Here is a 22021-nt window from a genome sequence, read left to right on the forward strand (position 1 = left end):
AGAAAAACTTTTTACAGGACAAACTGACACTACCTACGGTATTCGCTACGAAGATGACTGTTTCCGGATAGAAAATTCAAATGTTAAGATTAATAACAACAAACGCATTGTAAAAGGTGTTACCTATAAACCGACGAAAGGACTCTTAGAACTTCTTTTCTCACGAATACCTGACAAGGATATAATTTTACAAGGTGATCTTAAAAAATATAAAGCAACACTTTTTGCTACTGATGCAACACGACGTAATTACAAGAGAACAGAAGCTGTAAATGCGAATAAGAGTTACAAGTATCGTGAGTTTATTTCTAAGCTGTTTCCGACTGCACGTAGTCTTGATGTTATCTACAAGCCTTTGTTGCCGTATGTGGATGTAAGATACTGGAATGACCCAAACTTACTCGTTGAACGATTACAACTTTTAAGAGCATCGCAAGAGGCTGGTCACACTGGTCACGGATCAGAAATTCTAGAAATAGAAAGAGAACTACGTTATGCCGGTATTATTTTGTAATGGCTCGTCAAGAGAAGATCTCACCTGTAAAGGTAAACATCGCACATGAGTTACATAAACCAGCACGTCGCACCTACTGTCGCAGACGCGTTATTACACGAGGAAAAGATGATCTCTGGCAAGCAGACTTAGTAGAAATGATTCCATATGCCTCTAGTAATAAGGGGTATAAGTATCTACTTACTGTTATCGATGTGTACTCGAAGTTTGCTTTTGCACAACCCGTGCGTTCTAAAACAGCAGCTCAAGTTAAAGAAGCATTTAAACATATTGCTGAAGAATCGAAACGCTGCCCAAGGCTTCTTCAAATTGATCAAGGTAAAGAGTTTTACAACAAGGATTTTTCTTCTTACCTCAAGTTACTTGACATTCAACACTACTCTACGTTCAGCAATCTCAAGGCAAGTGTTGTAGAACGCTTTAATCGTACACTCAAAACAATGATGTGGCGAGAATTTTCAGCGCAAGGTTCATATCGTTGGATTGATCTGCTACCTAGACTTTTATCTACCTACAACGATACACCTCATCGCACTATCGGAACAAAGCCACATCTCGTTACAAAGAATACACCTCGTATAAATGCTATTCATCTTGTAATTAAAACAGCTGATCCACGTCGCCATCGCTTTAAAGAAGATGATTTCGTTCGCATCAGCAAACACAAGTCTATCTTTGCAAAAGAATACACACCTAACTGGAGCACTGAAATTTTTCAAATCAGAAGTGTTAAGCTTACTAATCCAGTTACGTATTTACTTCGCGATCTCAGAGGACAGCCTATTGAAGGAGGATTCTACATCGAAGAACTGCAGAAAACAAAATATCCTGATCACTATTTAGTTGAACGTGTTATTCGACGTCGTGGCAATAAACTGTATGTTAAATGGCTTGGTTTTAATAACAGCTTTAATTCATGGATTAATAAAGAGGATGTACTTTAAGTCTTATGTGTGTTTTCTTTTAATCCTCTACGTTTCCTTTCTTCAAAGTCACTAGGACATGCTGTAGGATTAAACCACACCTGTAATATGTTTTGACAATTCATATTTATTTTAGAATATATATATGTACATTTTTATCCTTTGTTTATTTTACGGTCTTTGTCACTCAGTTTTCGTTTTATTACACCAACAACGACAAGTGCTGCTATATTCTTCTGAGCAGCTAAAGCACTAGGTAATATCACACACACACACACACACACACACACACACACACACAGCATAACTTTACGAAGCAGATTTTAACAGCTACACGACATACTCTATGCAGGCAGCATGTAACTACATGTCAGGCGAACGTGTTCTAGGGCCGCAGGGGAGATGAAGCACGAAGAAAAGAAGATCAATCACTCTATTGATGAGTCCACTCCCAACATGCTTCCTCATCTTTCTCCCAGCACGTTTCTTCACCTTTTCCTTGTTTACTCTCTCCACAGCCATGATAAGTGTTTATAAGCGAAGACAACTCGTTAGTTTTAGGTCCGTGATACAGTTTAATTAGTTGACATGTACGGCACTGTCTCACAGAAGGTCTTCTACCTAAACTCACGTGTTCATGATGTAAACTACACGTTTGAAGCTCTGACAAAACAGGATCTTGAGTCCACTCACGAGGCACCTTATCCCAAATCTTCTTTACAACATTCGCAGCTACATTAACCAAAAATGCCTTTGGTAATGCATTTAACTCTTCTTCAGTAAAAGTGTTTAGTTTTTTTTTTGCATGCATAAAACTTTACGATCGCCTTTTCAACTGCGTTACACTTAGTATCTGTTAGAAATGACATGATGTATTTACTCTAGAAATGTTTCTTTTACACTAAGGTTATTTCGACTTTGCAGTTTACATATGTTGTTCACTTCCCGGCATGCACTGCAACACAACCAATCAAAGAGCATGCATACATGTTGTAAAGACTGTTTACTTGTTTCTCTACTATGCTCTTTCGCAAGAGTTTTAAATGATGGGCACCAAAATTCATGCATGTCGATAACTTCACACGATGATGGTAGAAAATCACGCAACCATTCTTTCTTTTCACAACCCTTTAAAAGAACAAGATCTGCTCTTGACAAATGTGCATTCATCATTAAAGGTAGAAAACGATAAGGTATTCCTTTTTCTTCCCATTTCAAACCTAAATTGTTTTCAATCCACTGAGTCTGCTTTTTATCTTCATCTGTTTGCAAACAGTAAGGGAACGGTGGACTAAATACTAAACTAACAAGTTTTGGTGCCCACAACACACTGCAATCTAACACAGCCACCTCTTTAAACACAAATTTGTTTCCGTTTACTTTAAAGCCTTGCACATCAGCTATTAATGTTTTCGTCATGTTTGCACTCCACTCTCTATCACTGTTTCTCGAAGACTAAAGCTTTTAGTCAACGAACGGGTTTAAACATGCACAATAACGTCATCACTGCAGCACATGCAAACTCTTGTTTTTATGATGCATACTTACTGCATTCCTTTACACCGACTTACACTTAAGAAAACGGACAAGTCTAAATATGCATGATGACGTCATCACTGCAGCACGTGCTTACTCTAGCTTTCCCGATGCGTGATTAAACTTGTTCGAATTTACCGCCACCACATTTCAACTAAAGAGTGCAGCAGCGAGGTAAGTGATGTAAGATGGCGCTAGCTAAGATGGCAGCACGGTGCTCTGTTGATTAAAGATGGCTGCTTGTCAAAAAGATTTTTTCAAATTATCCGCCACCACATTTCAACTAAAGAGTGCAGCACTGAGGTTTGCGATGCAAGATGGCGGGTGACAGCTTGTCAAATAGATTTTTTCAAAGGTAAGTAGCTAAAGAGGGCAGCACTAAGGTTAGCAATGCAAGATGGTGGATGAGAGCTGTGACGTAAAATTTACCCGCAAGATAGCACCACGATGCTCTTTTCATTAAAGATGGCAGCTTGTTAAATAGAATTTTTCAAATTATCCGCCTCAAAGGTAAGTAGCTAAAGAGGGCAGCACTGTTCTCTCTGGATTAAAGATGGCTGCTTGTCGAAAAGAATTTTTCAAATTATCCGCCACCACAAAGAGGGCAGCACGGTGCTCTCTTGATTAAAGTTGGTGGATGACAGCTGAAGAGCGCGTAGAATTTGTTTCCAAACAAGAGCACGTGGAAATTGCCGCCACCAGATTTCAACTAAAGAGTGCGGCACTGTTCTCTCTGGATTAAAGATGGTGGATGACAGCTGTCAGAAAAGCGCATAGGTTTGTTTCCAAACAAGAGCACGTGGAATTTGCCACCACCACATTTCAACTAAAGAGTGCAGCACTGTTCTCTCTGGATTAAAGATGGTGGATGACAGCTGTCAGAAAAGCACATGGGTTTGTTTCCAAACAAGAGCACGTGGAATTTGCCGCCACCAGATTTCAACTAAAGAGTGCAGCACTGTTCTCTCTGGATTAAAGATGGTGGATGACAGCTGTCAGAAAAGCACATGGGTTTGTTTCCAAACAAGAGCACGTAGAATTTGCCGCCACCACATTTCAAAGATAGGTAGCTAAAGAGGGCAGCACGGTGCTCTCTGGATTAAAGATGGCGGATGATAGCTGTCAAAAAAGCGCATAGGTTTGTTTCCAAACAAGAGCACGTGGAATTTGCCGCCACCACATTTCAACTAAAGAGTGCAGCACTGTTCTCTCTGGATTAAAGATGGCGGATGACAGCTGTCAGAAAAGCACATGGGTTTGTTTCCAAACAAGAGCACGTAGAATTTGCCGCCACCACATTTCAAAGGTAAGTAGCTAAAGAGGGCAGCACGGTGCTCTCTGGATTAAAGATGGCGGATGATAGCTGTCAAAAAAGCGCGTAGGTTTGTTTCCAAACAAGAGCATGTAGAATTTGCCGCCACCACATTTCAAAGGTATCTAGTAAAGAGTGTAGCACTGAGGTTTGTGATGCAAGATGGCGGATGACAGCTGTCAGAAAATAGCACGTGAATTTGTTTCCAAACAAGAGCACGTGGAATTTCCCGCCGCCACAAAGAGGGGCAGCACTGTGCTCAAAGATGGCTGCTGTCACGTGGAATTGTCTGCCACCACAGGTATCTAGCTAAAGAGGGCAGCACTGAGGTTTGCGATGCGAGATGGCGGATGACAGCTGTGACGTACCACATTTCAAAGGTAAGTAGCTAAAGAGGGCAGCACTGTGCTCTATAGATTAAAGATGGCGGATGTCAGCTGCACGAGGTATTGTTTATCTCACGCTAGTGAGTTTAAGTTGGTAGCACTAAGGTTTAGGCCCGCCAAGATGGCAGCAGTGAGGTTAGCGATGCGTTGTTGTCTGTCAAAAAGCACGTGGCTGTCAAAAAACACGTGGTTTTGTTTACCTCGCGCTAGTTAGGTTAAGTTGGTACCACTGAGGTTTAGGCCCGTCAAGATGGCAGTACTGAGGTTAGCGATGCGTTGTTGTCGATGACAGCTGTCAAAAAGCACGTGGCTTTGTTTACAAATTCAAATTTCCCGCGGGTGGTGGAGGAGACCTCTGGGAGGCCTCTGGCTGTGGTGGTGGAGGAGGCATCTGGGAGGCCTCTGACTGTGGTGGTGGTGGAGGTGGCCTCCGAGAGCCTGCGGTGGCGGTGGCGGCCGAACTGTCCTATTATACTACTATCAATCAATCAAAGCAAGCAAGCAAGCAAGCAAACAAACAAGCGTGCAAGCCAGCAAACGATCGATCTAACAAGCATGTCATTTAGGGCTGTCGTCCAGGTGGCAGATTCCATATCAGCTGCCTTCCTTTTCTTAAGTAATTTCAAAGAAATTCGAAGTTTATCGAACATCTCCCTTAATAGACTATTCCAATTCCTAACTCTTCTTCCTATACACGAGTAACTTATATGCCCCAATTCATCTGCTTGAATTCTAACTTTATCTTCATTATTATCTTCCTTCCTTAAAAGAATCTTAATTGAAATAAGCCTGAATAAGTTTCGAGCCTACCGTGAACGCAAACAAGAGAATAACAGAGTCGAAAGGAATCGATAAACACAAAATTCCCGAAGTCGAGAGTAAAAGATCTCGTAGATAGAGCCCTCCGCAGATATACAAAATATTATTCGCATCCCACCCGCATCAGCATCCACGAATGGTTATCCGCATCTGCAAATGGTTATCCGTGGATATTGGAAATATTTAACTACAGTATATTACACCCAATGCATTAAACCGAGAGATTTGTTTAACATAATACAATAGGCCTGATACTTGGCACAAGAACCCCTACAGGCACCGACTTATGAGGGATTTTCTCTTGCGACAACTAACCACGTTTTGACCTTTGTTCCTTCCTTACACTATTTGCGGGCCGGAGCCAGTTATTCTAGGTCTTATTTATGGCTTTATGGCCTCAAGGCCCTTTATATATCACCATTCTCCCATACCAATGTCAAGGATCGCCTAACCACAAGCAAAAATAAGAGCGTGCCTGAGTGAAAATCAATAAACTTCATTAGTGATAAATTATCAGCAAAATTATCCGCCAAGACACTAACTTAGCGGAAAATCCGCGGATATCCGCATCCGTGCAGGATAACGTAAGAAAGGCAAGATGGCCGAGCACCGCGAGCCGAAACTGAGTACGTTTGATGCTCCGTGGAGCCTATGGGGATAGATACATCAATCTTCGCATACAGTAAGTAAGCCATTCCCTCAAAATACATCTCTCTCTGCACAAAATATCTGCAAACAGTCAAACACCATCTCTCAAAGCCTAAACTCCGTTCATTCAACCGATACCTAAAAGCCGAAAAACCTACGCCCGTGCCTCGAACAAAGCCCTCAACTACGTTTTCATAATTTGAGATAGGGGGGAAGCATTTCATTTCACTTAGTTGAAATGATATGTCTCTGAGGGGCGTGATAAACGAGTGGCATTGTCAGTGGCTTCTCACCAAGGTAAATGCAGTTTCGAATCTCGGCCTATAAATTCTGTTTCTGAAATTAAAAGTCACACCATGTGGTTTGCATACAACTTAAAATAAAATATCCCATGTCCATGATCAACCTGCCTGCTGTCATTTCTTGATGGTTACAGTACTTTTACATCCATCTCTTGGCACAGGCCAGAGCAAAGTGTAGCTTCTACTGAAGTCCCAGTCTCATCCATGGCTGTGACAATATGGAAGCTGCTGGGGTATGGGTGGTGCTGATTAATGACATTCAGAGCACAAGCAGTGTGTGTGTGTGTCATGAAAGGTGTTGCTCATAGGGTTAGTTGTGCTACAATAGCACTGTCTGGCCCAGTGAGGAAAGCAATGGCAAACTACCTCACTCCTCATCTTGCCTAGTATGCCACATTTTGGTACTGCCATTGGTTTTTGTGGTTTCCCTATAACTGCATAGCCTTTGGTGATGCTATTTGAGGATCCAACCAGCCTCTGGGCTGATGACCTAACAGACAGACATGTTCAACAGTCACATCAAACGTATCAGTTTTTATGTCCCTCCTTTAAATATTTAAAATCTGGCAACGTAGTGGCTCAATTAAGTACAGTTATAGGATATGGTCTAGAGTATAGTCACGTTGTAATTTATCAAAGAGATTAATTACTCCTTTAGTAAATTGCAGACAACTCCAAATTGTCTCATTGCGGTCAACTGTGGTATGGAATTTATGTACTATTTTGAGAAATCAATTTGTTGCACATCCCAGACTGAAGGAAATAGCTAATTTTCAGAGGTCCATAACTCATCGCCTGCTCTGCCGTGAGTCACGTTCAATATTCGTCCTGTCTGCCTTCCTCTTGCCTTCCTCTCCCACCGGATTGCCGAGAAATTAGCTCTCCAAGTCAAGAGTTTGGCAAGAATATTCTCTCGCTTAATTAAGTCGCTCTATGGTTTTCACGCTAAAAAGAAATCAATTCTGTTTGAAGTTGGAGAGAAATAGTTTCTCTTTCAACTTCCTTTTCTCTTTAAAAACTGCCAAAGAAAACTTTTACTTACGAACATTTCGACGGAACACATCCAGTCATTTTTGGCATTACTCTTTTCCTCTTCCCAGGACTTATGACTCTTTCATTGCAAATGGTGTCGTAAGTCATCTAATTCTTTTAGAATGTGCTGTATACTGTATTTTTGAGAAGTCCCTCTCTAACATTTGACATCGACCCTATTAGCCTGTGTATTTTCCTGAAGAAAACTAGATTTTCCTCTCCTCATTCCATCTCCAATCAAACAAGCAAGTAGGCAAGCTTGTAGTTTTGCGTGGCAGTTAATGTCATTACAGCCGCGGAACCTCCAATTATAGGCTACTTGGAATTTAAAGTACGGAATCGTGACTTCTCTTTCCAGAAATATGAAATGCATTGGTCAGGATTAGAGCCAAGGCTGCCTTCGCTGAGAAGCCAGTCACTATGCCATTCGAGCACTATGCACTCTTCCTAAATTAGTTACAACTTACACCCTAAATTATCCTGAAGATGATCATCTTACCAAACACTTTCACTAATATATCTAATGGCAACGATAGGATAGGAAAGGGATGGGAGTGAGAAGGAAGCGGCCGTGGTATTAATTAAGGTGCAGCCCCGGCATTTTCCTAGTGTGAAAATGAGAAAACAATCTTCAGCTCTACCGAACTTCCCGAATGCAACCTAACAGTCAGTGGTACTCCAAGTGATAAATTCCTCTTTCCTGTCTTATCACAGGTAAATCTTGGTACAGGTCCTACTCTGTGGTATACTGCTTAGTGTGATTAGCTGCCACTCCCGGAGGCCCGGGTTCGATTCCCGGCTCTGCCACGAAATTTGAGAAGTGGTCCGACGGCTGGAACGGGGTCTACTCAGCCTCGAGAGGTCAACTGAGTAGAGGTGGGTTCGATTCCCACATCAGTCATCCTGGAAGTGGTTTTCCGTGGTTTCCCACTTCTCCTCCAGGCAAATGCCGGGATGGTACCTAACTTAAGGCCATGGCCGCTTCCTTCCCTCTTCCTTGTCTATCTCTTCCAATCTTCCTATCCCCGGCAAAGTCCCTGTTCAGCATAGCAGGTGAGGCCGCCTGAGCGATGTATTGGTCATCCTCCCCAGTTGTATCCCCCGACACAGAGTCTGAAGCTCCAGGACACTGTCCTAGATGCGGTAGAGGTGGGATCCCACGCTGAGTCCAAGGGAAAGGCCAACCCTGGAGGGTAGGCAGATTAAGAAAGAAATGTTGGTACAGTATTTTCTTAATCCTAATCGTCAGTAATTCAACAATAAAAAAATTAACAGTGGATATCAGTCGACATCCTGAGATACTCAGTATTACTAGTTCATTATTCTCGTTAGCAAGGGGCACACCAAGTGTTCCAGGTCCGCGTCACTTACCGAGTTAAGAAGAATGTCTTATCACATTTCTTCATATGCTCGTGTGATCATGCAGTTGTTATGCGAAATGTTAAATGGATATGATGGACTGCAAGCAGCATTCGTTGCGAACAGTGCTCCTGAAATATTGAAATACTCCACTTGGAGTACACGTGCAAATGTCAGTGTGCTGCCGCATCGCTGCTATTGGAGAATGAGAAAAAATGATCGCAACTTAAGGGTGTAGTGGGTAGAAACTGGCTTCGCCACTCTGCTAACGTTATCACTTGCTGTTATCGAAGGCCTGCCGTTCGTTTTCTATGACAGAACAATATCTATACAGAAAATGCACCTCCATTTTCAAAATGTAGAAAAAAGAAATATATCCAGCAGTGACTTGTAAATGTTGTTGCATAATTTGAGGGATTTCTGATATCTTGGTCAATAGTAAAGTGTAATGACATAGAGACGAATGTGATAGGAAAGAGATATCAAATTCACAATCTTATGAATTTTATTCCACATTATAGATCAGAGTTCACATGGCTATTATCAAAATATAGATAATCAAGTGGAGTTTAACAGATAAATCTGTGGGTCTGTGGTGTATGTACAAGTCTACGTTTCATTATTATTATTATTATTATTATTATTATTATTATTATTATTATTATTATTATTATTATTATTATTATTATTATTATTATTATCTGTTATTTGTATTTGCACTTACAGTATGTGTAGACTTATATTTCACAGTAGCTAAGTAGTAAGAGAGGGGCCTTGAGATGATACTTCGATTCAAATAAAGGTAATATCTATGTACGTATCTGCCTATCCATTTATCTATGTATCTTTTTGTTCGTACGTATGCGTATGTATGGGGGAGAGCGAGATAAAGACAGTTAAAATCTGTTTCTTGAACATCCTAGAAGAGGATTTCCGCGGCATCGTTACCAAATCTAAGAAAATGCTGCGACAGTATCTTCTTACAGGCTACAGTCCCCCCTTCCCCCTCACTCTCTCTTTCTATATTTCACCCCTAGCCCCAGCTAATTAAAAATGAATACCAGTAGCCTACGCCCACTAAACATAAACAGACTCTTGGACATGCCACAAGCTCGTTTAAGGCGAGCTACTTGGCCAGAGGTTGGTAGGCCTATTCTTAAATATAAAACTGTAACAATAACAACGATATAACAAAAATAACAGCAACAAGAGTGTAAAAGGCCTGTTAAATTTTCGCTTCTTCGAGGGAAATATGTATGTTCGTTTTAATATACATTATCTTATCTTCACAGTTTATACGATTTTATGTACATCTCTAACCGAATGATACTTTAACATTAATTTTCAGGGTTCGTTCCCGAAATCTCCCAGAAAAGAATTATATTCCTTGAACTACTCGAGTGCGTTCCTCAGAAGAATATTCGGAATCAATTGAACTGGATATTTCTAATTAGAACACAGTTCAAAATGTTAGTTGCCCTTGTAAGTTGAACTCGAAATGCTACTCGTCTCTATAGTAGATAGGTACGGACCAAACCAAATATCACTACCACCACCATCATCAACATCATCATCATCATCATCATCTGGGTCCGACTCGTTGGCTGAATAGTCAGCGTACTGGCCTTCGGTTCAGAGGGTCCCGGGTTCGATTCCCGGCCGGGTCGAGGATTTTAACATTCATTGGTTAATTCCAATGGCCCGGGGGTTGGGTGTTTGTGCTGTCCCCAACATCCCTGAACTCACACACCACACATAACACTATCCTCCACCACAATAACACGCAGTTACCTACACATAGCAGATGCCGCCCACCCTCATCGGAGGGTCTGCCTTACAAGGGCTGCACTCGGCTAGAAATAGCCACACAAAATTATTATTATTATTATCATCTGCATTATTGTAATCTCTTCAACCCAAAGGCTGGTGGGGAACATGAAAGTTGTGTACTGGCTGCCTTCTTTCGGCCACTTGTTTAATTGTTTGATAAAGTTGTCCTAGTTTGATGCTATCGAGAAATTCTGTTCTAGGTCTTCCCCTGGGCATTCCTTCCTGCAGCATAAAGCACCAATTGGAGGTGGCCGATAAGTTGAATTTTAATTTCAATTGCAACACTTCTGTATTTCTTTTCCTACCTCTGCAAGATATTCGCAACATTTGTCGCTAGCACCACACCCCAAACGCTCCCTCCCGTTCTCAGTTCTTCCGAGGGACCATGCTGCCAAGGCGTATATACATGTGTGCTTTAAATGAACTCCACGGCACTTAGCGCCCTTGAAAGGGCTTTAGCCTGCCCAGCGACCACTGCTCAGCCCGAAGGCCTGCAGATTACGAGGGGCCGTGTGGTCAGCACGACGCATCCTCTCCGTCGTTATTCTTGGCTTTCGAAACCGGGGCCGCTCTATCACCGTCTGATAGCTCCTCAATTCTAATCACGTAGGCTGAATAGACCTCGAGCCAGCCCTCGGGTAGAGAGAAAAATCCCTGATCTGGCTGGGAATCGAACCCGGGCCTCTGGGCGAGAGACTGGCACGCTACCCCTACACCACGGGGCCAATTCATAAGAAGAAAGTTAAAGCAAATTGTGAAAATTATAGAGGTATATCTTTGCTTAGTGTGGTCTATAAGGTTTTAGCCAAGGTTTTGTCTATGAGACTCACTCCACTGGTTGGGCAGATACTAGGAGACTACCAAAGTGGCTTTCGACAGGGTAGGTCAACAACAGATTACATCTTCACTGTCAGGCAAATGCTATGAATATAATGTGGATGTGCATCAGCTGTTTGTGGATTTTCGGCAGGCTTATGATAGTGTGGAAAGGAGGAAACTGTATCAAACAATGATGGACATGGAGTTCCCAACTAAATTGATAAGACTGGTACAAATGACCCTAACGGGTACTAAATGCATAGTTAAAATGGAGGACAACTTAATAAAGAGTTTGAAGTAAACCAAGGTTTGTGGCAAGGGGATGTGTTATCTACCCTGCTCTTCAATGTGGTTTTGGAGCGTGTGATGAGAAAGGTGGAGGTCAGTAATCCAGGCGATACGCTGTTCAACCGTGTAACACACAATCTGACTTATGCTGATGATGTTGATATGCTTTCTAGAAGATTGAAAGGCCTAGAGGAATGACTGGATAGATTAGAAAGGAAGGAGGAGAAATGGGCCTAAGAGTGAATAATGCCAAAACTCATTACCTGTTTGCATCTAGGAGGACCGTAATTAGGGCAGACAAGTGCATAAAATGAAATGGGATTAACTACGAGAGATGTAAAAAGTTTAAGTATTTAGGAGTGTTGGTGACAAAAGATAATGCCATGAAAGAGAAAATAAAAGCGAGGATTGCTGCAGGCTATAGGGCTTACTTACCTTTACTGAAAGTGTTTACATCACGTAGCCTTGGTAGAAGATTAAAGTTGACAGTCTATCGAACAGTAATACGACCAGTGGTAACTTATGGTTCTGAAACATGGACAATGATCAAAGTAGATAAAGAACTCTTGAACAGATGGGAGAGAAAAATACTGAGAAAGAATTTTGGCCCAGTGAAGGAAGGAGAATTGTGGAGAATAAGGAAAAACAAGGATTTGGAAGAACTCTACGGAGATTCAAGTACCGTAACCGAAATCAACAGATTAAGGTGGTTGGGACACGTGGAGAGAATTCCAGATAATAGGGCTGTCAGGAAAATCTACAAAGGAAATACAGGTGGTAGAAGATGGAAAGGAAGACCCCGGAGAAGACGGCTGGATGATGTGGAGGAGGATTTAAGAAAGATGGGAATAATAAGATGGAGGAGGCGTGCAAAAGATCATGAAGATTGGGCCTAGGCCCTACAAGGGCTGTAGCACCGAGGAGTAGAAGAGAAAGTAAATGTTTTAAATGTCTTCCAAGTTGTTAGCGAAGTTGTTTTAGATATCTATAGATTATTCCTAAATTATTATATTGCTTAGACTATTCCGGTTGCATTTTCGTTTTGACATCTTTTCTCTGATCGTGTATGCCTGCCTCGATAAGCAAACGATTTCACTTGTAATATTCCGATCAAAGATTAGTCTTTTGATTATCATCACGAGTTCATTTTATATGTTTGGATTTTTTTTATAAATTCGTATTGCTGACTTCCTTCAAGTTCTCGTTCATAATTTCAAAGTTCTTCTTTAATAAGAGCTATGCCGCATACAAATCGTACAGTAGTAAACTGTACTCTATTTTATCCTAACGACAAACATGTTAACATTAGTCATTTCGTCCATAACCTCTTCGATACAGGTTGAACACGAAAGATAAAATTCCACAACTCACTCCTTCCGAGATCGTTGTTTCGACTGTCTTTTCCAATGACAGCTTTCCGATTTTTATACAAACCAACATAATCATACCTATGTGTTACATTTGTGTTAGTGCATTAGTTTCGATAGGTGAATACTTCAGTCCAGCTCGGTATAATCTTCAATCGCTGGATTTAGTGGCTCTTGATGATAGAATGCTGGCTTTCTAAGCTTCTTGTCGGTAGACTGTCGCCACGTGAAAGAACTCCTGCGGGTCCTAAATTTTGGCATCTCTGAACATAGTAAAATTATTTTAAAATATTATATAGTGTATATAGATAAATCTCATTACAGCCAACTACAGACGTCATTTCAACAGTCGACTCCTTTGAGCTTTGACATTTTCCCAGTAGTTCCACATTCCCTCTCTGTGTTGTTCGCTTCTCTCCTGTGTCCATGACTTCGCTGGTTTTAGCTTCGGCTCTTCCTGGAAACCATGGCATGCTTGAAGTTTCTTCTTGAGTGGGATACACTCCACGATGTCATTATCTGATGCACTTCGAGATCTCTTTCTACCTCAGTGAACCAGGCCCCTTTGATTTTCTTGTCCTGAAAGTAGTTAATGATTTGATTGGTCAATCCTGATAGGTTAATTCACGTCACGTGTACATAATAGGTGATCCTTCTTTTCCACATGGGTGTAGAGTTCATTGTTGAGCCGTCTTCTATATTCAACATTTTCTATGGCAGGGCGCAAGAGTTTTTCTCAAAATGTTTCTTCCCTTTCTTCCCACTTTTTCAATCTGGCCTTTATTGTTCGTTGTGAGACCAGATCTCTGGTCGGATGACTGCAGTAGCGCCTCAGCATCAAATTGAAGAATGTTGAACTTTAATTGTAAATACTCTTAGTTAGCCATGTCCATTTTGTCCGTGCCATACACGAAGACCTTTTTATTGGAGAAATCGGGTTCAATACACTCTCGCAGGTTCTTAGACGTTTCTGCTCGCTTGATTTTTCCTTGTCCCAAGAAAAGTTCCCTGGACGCCGGCTTGATATTTGTTCTGAACTCCGTTTCTCAAAGGAGAACTGGAGTTCCGCCTTCTCTGCTTGTGCCGCAAGCCGATTAATTAGTTTTGTGGTTGTGTCCAGGGAATCAGGAAAAATTACAGATCATCTGCAAATGCTAGAAAATCGAATGCAAACTTGAAGTTTAGTATTTTTATTTTGTACAGTTTTGCTATGTCCACCTCTGTGGTGTAGTGGTTAGCGTGATTAGCTGCCACCCCCGGAGGCCCGGGTTCGATTCCCGGCTCTGCCACGAAATTTGTAAAGTGGTACGAGGGCTGGAACGGAGTCCACTCAGCCTCGGGATGTCAACTGAGTAGAGGTGGGTTCGATTCCCACCTCAGCCATCCTGGAAGTGGTTTTTCGTGGTTTTCCACTTCTCCTCCAGGCAAATGCCGGGATGGTACCTAACTTAAGGCCACGGCCGCTTCCTTCCCCCTTTCTTGTCTATCCCATCCAATCTTCCCTTCCCCCGCCAAGGCCCCTGTTCAGCATAGCAGGTGAGGCTACCTGGGCAAGGTACTGGTCATTCTCCCCAGTTGTATCCCCCGACTCAGAGTCTCACGCTCCAGGACACTGCCCTTGAGGCGGTAGAAGTGGAATCCCTCGCTGAGTCCGTGGGAAAAACCAACCCTGGAGGGTAAGCAGATTATTATTATTATTATTATTATTATTATTATTATTATTATTATTATTATTATTATTATTATTATTATTATTATTATTATTATTATTATTATTATTAAACAATTTCGCAGGCGTGATTAGTGGAACAGCTGCTGACCTTCCACATGCATGGCCCAGTTTCGTGTACCAGACGAAATCGAGTTGGAATTTTGTCCTGAAATATTACATGGTGTTGGGAACGGTATTTGGCCCTCAACCCCTCGCCAATATCCAAAATGATACTGGGTGTCTCCATTGTCCCCCAAAATATCCACAGTTTGCTGAAGAAATATTTTAGTGTTATTTTTCAGATTTACGAAAGAGTGCGACTCATTGGCTATATGGTCAGCGTTGAGGCCTTCGGTTCAGAGAGTCCCGGGTTCGATCCCCGGCCGAGTCGGGGATTTTAATCGCCTCTAATTAATTCTTCTGGACCGGGGACTGGGTGTTTGTGTTCGTCCCAACACTTTCCTCTTCATATTCGCACAACACACTAGAGTATCAACCACCAGAGAAACACGCAATAGTGATTATATCCCTCCATATAGGGTTGGCGTCAGGAAGGGCATCCGGACTTAAAACAGGGCCAAATCCACATGTGCGACACAGTTGTCATCCGCGACCCCACAGGTGTGTGGGAAAAGCGGTAGAAAAGGAAGAAGATGAAGGAAGATTCAGATTTACGACAGAGCTAACTGGGAATTTACCGTTTTTTCGTAGTGTCCTTTAAATATCAAATTACATTCATTTTCCTTCCGAGCGTTTCTCCTATACCAAAACATGGCCTGCGTAACTTTTAGATAATATTTATGTCTATGTTATGTTTTGAAAGGTGTTCGCGCTGTATTAATTTTGAAGTTTATATTACTCCCTGCAGCTTTCTTTTTTGCATGATTGTGGTTGTTTCAATATTGTCATGCCTATAGCTTAAATGGACGAGGGATTTCATGTTAAGCCCCACAGTGCTCGTTATCGCACAGAATACAGTCTGTATTTTTGTCGGACACTGCGTCTCCTCACGCAGGGTTCTAAATTGAATCCTTTCTGGTAGCAGAAGCAACTGTGATCCAACTCTCTATGTCCCAAGATTCATCAGAGGCCGGTTGTAAGTGAACAAAAGCGGCAACTGAGGGATGATGTAGCGTTCCCTAGGGGTAAGCGAACCTTAGACCGTGAGGGGGGTGCCTACTGCATGCTCAGCGATGCATACACAAGTATTTCAGCGGTTTAGTAGGTCAGCCCGCTGTCAGGTGCACACGAACTTGAGAGGGCAGGGAAGGGGAAGTCTCCACCTCACCATAGCACCACTACCACTAGCCCCCTCACCCTCCTGGGAGTCGTGAATGATTAATGAGCGGAGAGGTTCGGTTTAGAGACGGACATGACTGGGTCACCAGGCTTAAACATATTCAAATAATAAAAATGGTCGGGGAAAATATGTGTAACATCTGCGAAGAAGGAAGAGAGAATGAAGGAATGGAAAGAAGAAAATCAAGTAAAAGTAGATCGCTGTGCTTCCCAGCTCCCGTTCAACCCAAATAACACGTCCACAATTTATGAGCACATTTTCAAGATTGCTCCTGGAAATCGAAAATACGGTTTCCTTGAATTCACGCGCGTGTCTGTCAATATTTTTAAGGACTCGCTACTATATCAGCCCCATTCACTCCTTTAATTCTATTATTGCCAGTGCTATGCGTAACCTCGATCTACCTGGCGAGACGAATAGAATTGAGGACCACCTCCCCAGCTAGCACTAAAATATTACACCTGATAGTCTGTCGTCGCAATTCTTTCCGTTTAACCCACGAATGAAAGCGGAACTCCCTGAATTTTTATAAAAGGAATAGTTGTAGAGCATAAGAATGTCACTAAAGATGCTCCTTTTAAATACTGTTGTTGCTTTAATTTACGGCCTTTATGGTTCTAGAGTCAAGAGACTCATTCAGGCGTTTGTACAGCTCCAACATCCAAGCGTAGGCGCTAGTTCTGATAGTGATGTACATGTAGATATAAATTCGTGATTGTTCTCAAGCAACATCTAGAATGTGCGAAATGGCACTTTAAATTATTAAATTATACTGTATAAGTTGATGTGCACAAAGATAGTGAAATAAGATCCGACATACTACCTGAGGATAATAGCGACAAGGTGGACTAACTCTAATGCTCGTACGTAGACCGTAGTGATTGCTAAATTTTGGATATGACTTCTGAATGATTCCACTTGTACCAATAAGTCGGACGACTACATGTATACATTCCAGTTTCTATTAATTCTGAAAGTATGGTAACTTTGATCATACATTGCTTTCTTTTCATCGCTGATAGTCGATGCATGTTTAATCCCTTGTTCTAACCACATTTTAGAGCATTTTAGAGTAGATTATTAATCCACATCTGGAACCCATAATTCAAAATTTAGGAAACATATTAATATATTATTATTATTATTATTATTATTATTATTATTATTATTATTATTATTATTTGATGACTATTATATCTGTCAACGATAATATATTTTTCGTTCTCTCATGTAAACATAGACATCTGGCAACGTTTAAAAAAAGCTCATGTTAGTGACCGAAAAATATTTCTCTATTTGTAACGTAACAATCTAGAAATTTTGCTATGAATTTGGCTCTGTTTCAATAATGTATGTTGGCGACACAGTTACTTTTATCAACCAGAACGAAAGCACAAAATATCAAAATTGTTAACTTTTCTGGTGTTTATTTTATGCGTTTTTCAATCAATCAATCAATCAATCAATCAATCAATCAATCAATCAATCAATCAATCAATCAATCAATCAAACAATCAATCAATCAATACTGATCTGCATTTAGGGCAGTCGCCCAGTTGGCAGATTCCCTATCTGTTGTTTTTCTAGCCTTTTCTTAAATGATTGCAAAGAAATTGGAAATTTATTGAACAACTCCCTTGGTAAGTTATTCCAATCCCTAACTCCCCTTCCTATAAACGAATATTCGCCCCAATTTGTTCTCTTGAATTCCAACTTTATCTTCATATTGTGATCTTTCCTACTTTTAAAGACACCACTCAAACTTATTGGTCTACCTCATTCCACGCCATCTCCCGTCTCCTTTCTCTCAAGTCTTCCCAGCCCAAACTTGGCAACATTTTTGTAACGCTACTCTTTTGTCGGATATCACCCAGAACAAACTGAGCTGTTTTTATTTGTATTTCTTCCAGTTCTTGAATCAAGTAATCTTGGCGAGGGTCCCATACACTGGAATCATACCCTATTTGGAGTCTTACCAGAGACTTAAATGCCGTCTCCTTCACATCCCTACTACAATTCCTAAATGCCCTTATAACCATATGCAGAGATCTGTACCCTTTATTTACAATCATATTTATGTGATTACCCCAATGAAGATCTTTCCGGGCTGCCAAGAGTGGGATTCGAACTCACTATCTCCCAAATGTAAGCTGACAACTACGTGACTCAAACCCCGCAGCTATTTACTGGGTCCAAAAATACTGTATTACATTATCGACTAGGATTCTGTTCCCTTTCATGATGATTGTAATTTAGACATTAATGAATACTAATCAATCAATCAATCAATCAATCAATCAATCAATCAATCAATCAATCAATCAATCAATCAATCAATCAATCAATCAATCAATCAATCAATCAATCACATATCAAAGTGTCCCGATAATTACAGCTTATAAGGGAATTATTTTTAAAGTAACGAAAATGTTAATGTAGGTCATCAGTAGCAGTGGAACAGACTGAGGATAGAATAAGCAGTCTTGATCCCTTGTACATCCAAAATTAGAAAGGAGAGAGGAAATGGTAAACGGAAAATTGGGAGATACGCTAGCCCTTAAAGAGGTAATACCGTTGGCTTTGGTTCAGCAGAGAGCAAGTGTTGTATATGAGACGTCGTACAAAGAGCAGGTACTAAATGAAATGAAATGGCGTATGGCCTTTAGTGCCAGCAGTGTCCGAGGACAAGTTCGGCTCGCCAGATGCAGGTCTTTTGATTTTACGCCCGGAGGTGACATGCGCGTCGAGATGAGGATGGAATGATGATCAAGACGACACATAGACCCAGCCCCCATGCCAGTGAAATTAACCAATTATGGTTAAAATTTCCGATTCGGCCGGGAATCGAACCCGAGGCCGCTGTGACCAAAGGCCAGCACGCTAACCATTTAGCCATGGAGCAGAAGTAATTATGTAGACATGGTATCAATGTCATTGTTCTAATTCTGTGGTAAATTATCATCATTAAAAGTTCTTAATGGTATTTCTTTCAACCTTCACATCAAATCATAGAAACCAGAAGCTCTTCAGCCTAGTAATGTACAACAGAATGCACGTAGGTACTGTGCTATTCACACGCATAAAATGTATAAAATAGCTAATACTGGTCAGCAGCGGAACGAAGCGACGTCAGCGAAGACCGGACAAGTGACGGCTGAATGGTCAAAGCTATCTGAGGGTAGCCATCCGATATTGCTTTCAATCGACCACACCACATATATTTTATAAAACAGACCACCGTTACGAACTTTTATAACTTATTTCACTGCTTGACTTTGTAAATATATTTAGATCTGTCCGTGTCGGATCTCAGCAATAAACCTTCTAAATATTCATTCCTAGAAACTTTTCTTTACATCTGATTATTTATTCATTAGTATGCTAATTATGTGCATTACAGTAGATCAGATCTGAGAATGAGAATAAGCTACTAGGACAGGAAATATTCCAATAACGATTCTTAAAACTTTCCGTCTTTCTAGTAGGAGCCTGCCCCTGAGAACAGGCACGGATATCCGTTAAACTGCAATTTGGCAGAAGACTTACATATGAGCGGTACAATGGAAAGAGAGACGAAATTAACACATTAGGTTCAGACTTTCTTGTTTGAGCCCTTATACACTGAATACCACTACATAGTTGGTTGAAAATTTGGAAACAATGTTTCTAAACTATAATAAGTTATAATAGAGGAAATCCTGAGACGTGGGACGGGGATATTTAAATGCTGATTTTGACACTAACATTTTTTAAAATATGCTCATAATAAAATCATATGCTGGAGGATATTTCTGTATATTCAATACTATTTTCAAACAATGGCTGGTTATTTAAATTGTTGGTGATGTTGTCTTCAGGAGTGAAAATCATTCTTTATGTAAAGGGAGATATAATTACTAAAGGAAAGAAGTTCCATACATACATCTTCATTATACACTGTTATACCTTTCAGCGTTCAGTTTGCAAGCCTCTATGAATTCACTAAACGCATCCACTGTGCTCTATTTGTAACTAGCTCTGTTACCTCGTATTTTTTTTTTTTGCTAGGGGCTTTACGTCGCACCGACACAGTTAGGTCTTACGGCGACGATGGGATAGGAAAGGCCTAGGAGTTGGAAGGAAGCGGCCGTGGCCTTAATTAAGGTACAGCCCCAGCATTTGCCTGGTGTGAAAATGGGAAACCACGGAAAACCATCTTCAGGACTGCCGATTGTGGGATTCGAACCTACTATCTCCTGGATGCAAGCTCACAGCCGCGCGCCTCTACGCGCACGGCCAACTCGCCCGGTACCTCGTATTTCAAAATATAAAAAACTGAGTCTAACTATGGCCCTCTTCGTCTCCCTACAATTCAATTATCCTCCATGACCGAGCCTACTCCACTCCTTCTCCATTCGCATCACATGGTCTCCCCCCCGAAGCCGGATTATGCGTACCGATTCGTCCATCTTCATTCCTAACGTAGCCTTTGTATCCCAATTCCAAGCACATTCCCGTCACTGTTTCCACTTGTTTGCACCCGTGATCATTCTCGCTTCTTTCATGTCTGTTACTTCTAACTTATGAATAATATATCCTGAGTTCTCCCAGCTCTCATACCCTATAGCAGAGCTCCTCTGAAAACACACCCGATTATTTCGACCGGGAACTGATTTCTTTCTCACAGAATATTGTTGATCGCAACTGCGAGCTCACTACATTAACATTGCTGAACCTTGATTCAATCTCGCTTACTATAATATCATCCATGGAGAAACAAACCAAACCGCATGGCACTACAGCCCTTGAAGGGCCTTGGTCTACCAAGCGACCGCTGCTCAGCCCGAAGGCCTGCAGATTACGAGGTGTCGTGTGGTCAGCACGACGAATCCCTTCGGCCGTTATTCTTGGCTTTCTAGACCGCAGCCGCTATATCACCGTCAGATAGTTCCTCAATTCTAATCACGTAGGCTGAGTGAACCTCGAACCAGCCCTCAGGCCCAGGTAAAAATCCCTGGTCTGGCCGGGAATTGAACCCGGCATCCATGGAGAATACACATCCTAAATAGTTGATATGGTGTACTTTTTTCAGTTTTGTGTTGTCCATAGAGTGGTATATTTTCAAGTTACGAGAAAATCAAGAATATTCTGTAAGACATACGGGGGAGATGATCATAGAACGTGAGACAGGGTTTTTCTCATATCAAGTGAGAGATTTTCACATTTAGAGTACAGCTTTGCATTTCATCCCTGGGGATATTTACCCTCAGAATTTTAGATTGGCCAGAGTATCCTTCGTAAGAATTACCTCTTCTTCATTTAGATCCCCTCTACTTCACCGCGGTGAATGATGGCCAAACATACGTCAGCGTATCGGACTTCAGGACATACAGGATGACCCAAAAGGCCCATAGGACGCCCTCTCTCACGACAGCTCCTTTTATACTGTACACGGTCTAATGCGGCTTCACTGACGTGTTGCTGTCCAGCGCCATCTGTTGGCCTGTTTGTGCACTCGTTGTTGGTGTCAATAAAACTCCATGTCATGTCAAGCACGTATGGCCATTTTTACCAGACGTGTTGCTGTCCAGTGCCAGCTGTTGATCATTTTGTGTACTTTATTTTGGTGTCAATAAAACCCCATGTCATGCCAATAATGTGTGTCAATGATTTCCTCTATACTTACAATATTCCATGAAATATTGCCTCGTCAAATGCTAGTGAATTTTGGGGTCACTCTGTACTACTCTGGTGTAGTTGCGATATTTAGCCTGCCATTTGCACTGATAGATGGATTCACAGAGGTGAAAAACTGTTTCCATACGTTTGGTCCGATGCTTCAGGGTTTTGAAAAAGGCTATAAAAGTAATAATAATATTAATATTATTATTATCAT

This window comes from Anabrus simplex, chromosome 1 (genome assembly GCF_040414725.1).
Source record: "Anabrus simplex isolate iqAnaSimp1 chromosome 1, ASM4041472v1, whole genome shotgun sequence".
Classification (NCBI taxonomy): domain Eukaryota; kingdom Metazoa; phylum Arthropoda; class Insecta; order Orthoptera; family Tettigoniidae; genus Anabrus; species Anabrus simplex.